Raw genomic sequence first — 7,700 nt, forward strand, 5'->3', positions numbered from 1 at the left:
TTCACTGCGGTGAGAGTAGTTTTTTTTTCCCCAATAAATACTGCTGCGACAACTGGATATCCACTTGTGAAAGAATGAATTTAGACCCCTACCTCACACCGTATGTGAAAGTTACTTAAGACAAATAACCTATTTTAGAGAAGGGCAAAGGATTTGAACAGACATCTCTCCAATGATTAATAACAGCACAAATGGCCAAGGGTTTAAGACGTTCAACATGATTTATTAGTTATTACGGAACCTAAAACAAAACCACAACGTATGCCACTTTCAGATCCACTAAGATGGATACGATAAAAAATACAAAGTGTTGGTAAGGATGTGGAGAAATTCAAATTAGAAATACTGCTAGTGGAAATGGAAAATGGCACCAGATGTCCTAAAAAACACTAGAAAGTTAAATAGTTACCACTTGACCTAGCAATTCCAAGTTATAGGTACATATTCAGGAGAAAATTAAACACATACATTTGTACACAAATGTTTCATAGCAGCAATGTTCATTCAGAATCATTAAAAACCAAGCTTCAAATCCTGACCCTGTTCACTCACTGCCACCAAAACCTTGTACGAGTAATTCAGCCTTTTTAGCTTCTCGGCTTTCTCAGGTGTAACTTCAGTACAGTGGACTAAATGATCTGTAAGAATACGGGGAAAATTTTACCATGCCAACATACATAAGGCCTCACTGTTAAGCCCTTCACGGGTGCCATCTTATTTAATAGTCACTGTCTCTATCTTACACAAGCAGAAACTGGTGTTGAGTTTAATAACTTGTCCCAGATTACAGAAAATAGCACTACATCTCCAAACTCACTACACCTGAGCTCATTTCCATTCTATATGGCCAGAAGATCCAAGGCATGAACATGCAGACAACTGTTCCTAAAAAGTCAAGCCTTTATAAGCCAACATCTTTCTTCAGAACCGGCATGGTTCTTTTAAAAGAAATGACAGCCAACAGTAAACCTGGCTGGTACCTTTATCCCAACCCTCAACTCCCAACAATTTTCTCATTTAAAACATGTCTGAATCCTCCTCATAGGTATCTAAAAATGAAATAAATGTACAATCTAAAATGTATTCATTTTGGGGCGCCTGGGTGGCTCAGTCGGTTAAGCGTCCGACTTCAGCTCAGGTCATGATCTCACAGTTCGTGGGTTTGAGCCCGGCATCAGGCTCTGTGCTGACAGCTAGCTCAGCGCCTGGGGCCTGTCTTCTAATTCTGGGGCTCCCTCTCTCTCCTGCTCACGCTGTCTCTCTCTCTCTCTCAAAAATAAATAAAAAACATTTTTAAAAATGTATTCATTTTTCAATCTTGGCAATGTGGCATGCTTACTCTATACCATTTTTCCTGATCCAGCAATGTAAACCCACTACCATATTGGTAGAAAGTAATGTGGCAATTTACATACCAAAGACTATAAAACTTTCCTCAACTTTGGAGGAAAATATACAAATATAATAAAAAAGCTGATGTTTATGAACAAGGAGGGGCAAGGGAAACATATTCACTATGTAGCAAGGGTATTCATTACGACAGTGGTTCTCTTCCCACAATCCAAAGCAAGAAACACATTTCTTGTTTCTAAGCAGTATTCATACATGTGTCCATACAGAATACCAGTAAACTGTTTATGTTCACAAATCAACACTATCTCTTACTCTTCTAACTTCTATTTCATTATATACAATAAATTGATTTTATGATCAACTGATGTGTTCTTAGCCTCAGCTTTCTAGAAAACACGGATAAGAGCAAATTTCTAGCAGCTGAGAGGAGGCCATGTTTAATTAAGCAAGCTTTCAGAAACACAGAACACAACCCATATACTAGAGCTCAAGATTATAAGGACCCATTGAAGTGTTCACTAAGAAATACAGTGAAGTAAAACCCTAACGTGTACACAATCACAACTATAATGCTTGGCTACCAGAAAAGAGAAAGGAGTATGCGTAAGTAGCTAACATAGTTTCAGCTCTTGAGACTTTTCCCTCTGTAAAGTGCATTTCAGAATCAGAGACCTGATCTGAATCTTGGCTCTTTATTTACATCATATAATCTCTGAGCCTTTGTTACTTTCACTTACAAAAATCTGCCAAGTTTTACAGGGCTGTTAATAGGGATTCAAAATAAAATATAAAAGGGGCGCCTGGGTGGCTTAGTCGGTTAAGCGTCCGACTTTCGCTTAGGTCATGATCTCGCGGTTCGTGGGTTCGAGCCCCGCGTCGGGCTCTGTGCTGACTGCCNTAAAATATTCTTTGACAAGATGCTATTTGCTAAAACTATCTGAATTTGATCTTTCGGATAAATTTTTGGGGCAGTAACATACTTATATATCCACTTTCTATGCTTATTCACATACTATCTCAATCTGTAGCTTGATACTCCCCACCCATTAAAAATTACTGTGATTGGAGGACCTGGGTGGGTAGGTTGGTTGAGAGTCAGACACTTGATTTCACCTTAGGTCAGGATCTCATGGTTTTGGGAGGTTGAGCCCTACCTCAGGCTCAGTGCTGGCAGTGAGGAGCCTGCTCTGGATTCTCTCTTTGCCCTTCCTCTGCTCACACACACATGCTCCCTCTCAAAACATAAATTTGAAAAATAAAAATTGTGATTGGTCACAAGTGAACGTGGACAAAATGTATTTTAAGAAACTGATTTTAGCACGACATAGCAGTATAGGAAAGGAATTCAGGCTAACGACTTTGGGGTCAAGCATGTATAAACTGGCTGTGTTTTGGGGCAAATTACATAACCTCCTCAAGGTTTAATTCTCTCATCCAGGGTTAGAGATCTAACATGCGCACCTCATGGGGTTGTTTTAAAAACTGGGAACATTAACAAAGCACCTTAATGACCCAGAAGTACTCAATACCTCCTCCTTTTTACCAAACTATATCAATTTGAGACGGTCTCAGAGAGGAATTTTCCTTTACGAGATATACTACTTGTGATAGAAATACTTATGTTCAATGTAAAACTTGCTTTGTCAATTTAAAATGTGCTACCAAAAAAAAAGTGCTATCAAGAGGCAAGTCTAGTTACTAATTATGAATAAGCTTGTTTGCCTATATCTGTACTTTATCAAGGTTCTACAATAAAACATTTACTCCCTAACACATTTTTAAAATCCATTTATATTTTAGTAAATGACAATATACATCATACTATTTAACATACTATTGTAGTCAACACCCTAAAGTCAGGGTTCTTAACCTACATCCATAACAGGCTTCAAAAAGGGCTACAGTAATCCCGAGAAATTGTATATATTAATTTTTCTGCAATAATCTATAGCTCATATCGCATTTGTAAGAAAGTCTATGACCAAAAGGTTAAGTGTCATAGTTTGAAAAACATATTTGAATGTACACTCTGAAGGCTACATATTAACGAAGTATAATATATAATTTTCATCTCGGCATTAATCAATTTTACAAACATAGTATCTTAAAGTAGCTTCTAAATTCTTAAAATATGCTAAACTTGGTTCAGAGTAGGTATATTCTACCTCTGATATACTTCATACCTATTAAAGAGTTTGAACTTGAGCTAAAATGTTTCCTAGGAGTGCCTGGGTGGCTCAGTCGGTTAAGCACCCAGCTTTGGTTCAGGTCATGATCTCACAGTTCATGAGTTCGAGCCCCCCATTGGGCTCTCTGCTGTTAGCACATAGCCTGGTTTGGATCCTCAGTTTCCCTCTCTCTGCCCTTTCCCCGCTTGCCCGTTCTCTCTCACAGTATTTAAAAAATAAAGTTGGTTTTCTAGAAGTCTGGTTTCCTGGACTTGACATTAATTTACACACTATCAAAGTAGTGCAGAAAGTTTTTTAAAAACTTTTACTCTGATGCCATCTACAGTTGTTTAAATTTCATTTTTGCCAAACCTCCATACAAATAAAGTAAAACACTTCCTTCATGTCCACAATTCAGTTTCACTTGCTGATAACTAAACAGAATACTGGCTACTTCATAAAGACTTCCTTCTATTTCAAATATTCAGTTGAATCAATTAAATTATTTATCTGATGATGCTGGCTGAATAGTAAAAACATTCTCTTTCCTTTCCTTTGGCAGAGCATATGCAGGATTTAGCAATGGCTCATTCTATCAGCGTAAGTTAACATGTGAAATTGACAAGATGTTTTTTAGATATAAGGTTTTCTAATGAAAGTTAACCTAATTCTAATCTAAGATCTCAATGTTTTATCCTACCAAACACTGCACTGAGAATCCATGTCAAATTTTATATAGCAAAATACTACGTCTTATTTTCCAAAAGGACAGTATCTTTTCATTCACTTAAATATACAGCAGGTACATAGATGTTCTTGATTATATCTTGTTCTTGAAATATCTCACTTTCTGAAATTTTAAAATGGGTAACTAATGCTAACTCAATACTTGGTAATCCTCTGCAAATTTTCCAATGCACAGTGTTAATTTGGGGCCAACTTCCCTGCTACAACTGCATTCTATGCTACACCGTATACCTAAGAAAATTCTGCTACAAGTCCTACAATGTTATGCAAATATTAAGGGTGAGGCAGTGTTCCACTTGGGTGACTTGTTCTGCTCAAGAGTCCTTATATATAAACCATTACTTCTCAACCCTTTAAAATCTGCAGTCTTCCTATCTCTCATTATGATAGGTTCCCAGATTGAAAAACCACTATTATTTACACATCCCCAAAACTCAGGAAAAGGTAGGTTCTAGCTTTTAAATCTAGATTCCAGTCTACTATCATTATCTATATTCTAGGCAGACAATTCATAGTCTACAATGTACAAAAGTGAATTCTAAGAAAAATGCTCCCTCCTATACATTATCATGTAATTGACCAAATAAAAACTATTGGGGCAAGAGTGAACAGAAAGCTGGTATAACTTCCTGATAATGGATACTGACACAAAGCAAAAACTGGCTACTTAACAGAACAAAATCCTCCCAAATCATATTTATCATTAATGTCATTTAAAAACAGACCATCTAGGGGCGCCTGGGTGGCTTAGTCGGTTAAGCGTCCGACTTTCGCTTGGGTCATGATCTCGCGGTTCGTGGGTTCGAGCCCCGCATCGGGCTCTGTGCTGACTGCCAGCCTGGAGCCTGGAGCCTGTTTCGGTCTGTGACTCCCTCTCTCTCTGACCCTCCCCTGCTCACGCTGTCTCTCTCTCTCTCCTAGAAATAAATAAAACATTTAAAAAATTAAAAAAAAAATAAAAACAGATCATCTAAAAATCTCTTAAAACATTCTTGGAGCAGCAAAAGTAACACTTAACAAGAGTGTAGTTTGTCAGCTGCCTCAGAATACTGATCTTAGACCTAAAAAGAGCCTAAGAAACCACCTACTGCAATTTCCCAACATTTGAGATGAGGCTGTAGGAGAGAGGGAACATTTCTGCTGATATGAAACTGTAAACAGCTAGAGGAAGCTAATTTTTATTAACATTTAGTTATTTTGAGAGACAGAGCATGAGCAAGGAAGGGGTAGAGAGAGAGGGACACAGGATCTGACACAGGATCTGAAACAGGCTCCAGGCCAGCACAGAGCCCGATGCGGGGCTCGAACCCAAAGACTGCGAGATCATGACCTGAGCCGAAGCGGGATGCTTAACCAACTGAGCCAGGCACCCGAGAAAGCTGATTTCTAAAAAGCAGCTAGAAAATCCACTAGAATTGTATTATCCATTCAGTAGCCATTAGCCACTTGTCACTCCTGAGCCTGGAAATGCAACAAGCCCAAAGAGAGATGTGCTGCAAGCATAAAATACTCTCTAGATTTCAAAGACTTGACACCAAAAAACGGAGTAGTGGGTCTCATTTTATCTGGCTATTTAATGAAGTCCACTCTTAAGTGATTGTGCAATGCTTAGAACACCCACACAGGCAAAGGGCATGAGTGACCAGGCCTCCTTTTACTCCAGTCCTGAGGTCACATGAGGCAATGTTGACAACTCATTACTGGGGATCCAGATTCTTCTACACTCATCTAGACATGGGAGAAAAAAAAAAATCACTGCAATTAATAACCTGGGATCCTACTGTCTAAACAAAAGCTTCTCAGATTAAAAATTCTTTTTTATTTTTTGTCTAGTGTTTATTTGTTTTGCAGAGAGAGGACAAGCAGGGGAGGAACAGAGAGAGAGGGAGACACAGAATCTGAAGCAAGCTCCAGGCTCCCAGCTGTTAGCACAGAGCCCAACGCGGGGCTCAAACTTAGGAACCGCGAGATCATGACCGGAGCCAAAATCGGATGTTTAGCCAACTGAGCCACCCCGGCATCCCAGATTATTAATAATTCTAAATGATTAAAATGTATACAAGTCACTGATGGCAAATCTGTTTCCCCAACTCCTGAAAGTAGAGTTAAGGGGACCACCCTCCACCAAATATAAATCAACAGGGCTTTTAGTACTCCTTGCAGAAGACCAGTGCTATAAGGGAGAAAAATACCTTTCAGAAGTAGTCTTTCAAACTTTTTTGACAACCTCAGAAAAAGAGCTTTTGGAAAAATAGATGTGCGTGAAACTGAATCAAGTTTCATGTAACACGCTAATATTTTCTATTATAGTTTTTTAAAAATTCTGACTACCACTTGCTGAAGAGATTTATGACCCAAGACCTACAGTTTGAAACAATGGCGTAGAGCTCTTAATACAAGACAATTCCCACTATTAGTAAAGCTATTAGTGTTACCAGCTACTGAAAAAAAAGCACAAATATCTAGTGTGCTGTACTCTAGACCAAGAAATACTAGTTCATGCTAACAAGAATAAAATGCCCTTAAGGAGAAATATTTGAGACCACCCTGTATAATGATCTCTTCATTCTATAAGTCTGAACTCTTGTCATTTGCAAATTTCCTCTCACTGATGAACAGGTGTTTTGTTTCCCCTCACACCTGCATAATTCTCGAGTCTCTCATATTTAACAGAACTTCAGTTTAGTGAAGAGGAAGGACCCATAACCCTTTTCAACGTAAAGAAAAATATCTTCTAGCTATCACTGCAAAATAACTATCCAAAAGGATTAAAATTTTTCCCACTATCAACTTATCGCCTGTACCCAAACACGCACATTAAAAAATATTATTTACCTATAACTGAATTTAGGAGAAATGGAGACATTTGTCTATTCTCATAAAACTCAAGTTTCAAGACAACACTTTTACCAACTGTGTATAAGTCAAATACCTCAAAAAACCCAAAATATCTTACAAGATTTTACTTCCTTAACTACACACTCCCTGAACATACTGTAAATGAACCTAAACGCCATTCAGCAGAAAAACCTAAATACCATTATTTTCTAAACTACATACAAATCTAAAATTTATTTCCTTACACTATTGCATGGTTCCCAGGCCAAGAGCAGGAAGAGCGGGGGACTGCTAAACGAGGTTTCCACTTTAGGAACTGAGGGCCAAGGCAGCAGGATTCACCAGCAAAGCTAAAAAAAGGAAAACTCATCGTCTCCTAATTTGCGGCAGGAACGTAACACTCACGGCCTCCCACGGCCGCTTCCCGCCGCCGAGCCTCCCGCGAGCCAGAAGTGTGCACGAGAAAGAAGGGCTGGAAAGGAGCACACGCCCTCCCCTGACACAGAAGGCAGGGGGCCAGGCCCTACTGTAAAAGTTGGAGACGGAAGGCCACTGCCGGCCAAGGACAGAAAGGTTACGCATTCCTCACCGGAG

The sequence above is a fragment of the Crocuta crocuta genome, unplaced genomic scaffold, assembly GCF_008692635.1.
Source record: "Crocuta crocuta isolate KB4526 unplaced genomic scaffold, BGI_CrCroc_1.0 scaffold420, whole genome shotgun sequence".
Classification (NCBI taxonomy): Eukaryota; Metazoa; Chordata; class Mammalia; order Carnivora; family Hyaenidae; genus Crocuta; species Crocuta crocuta.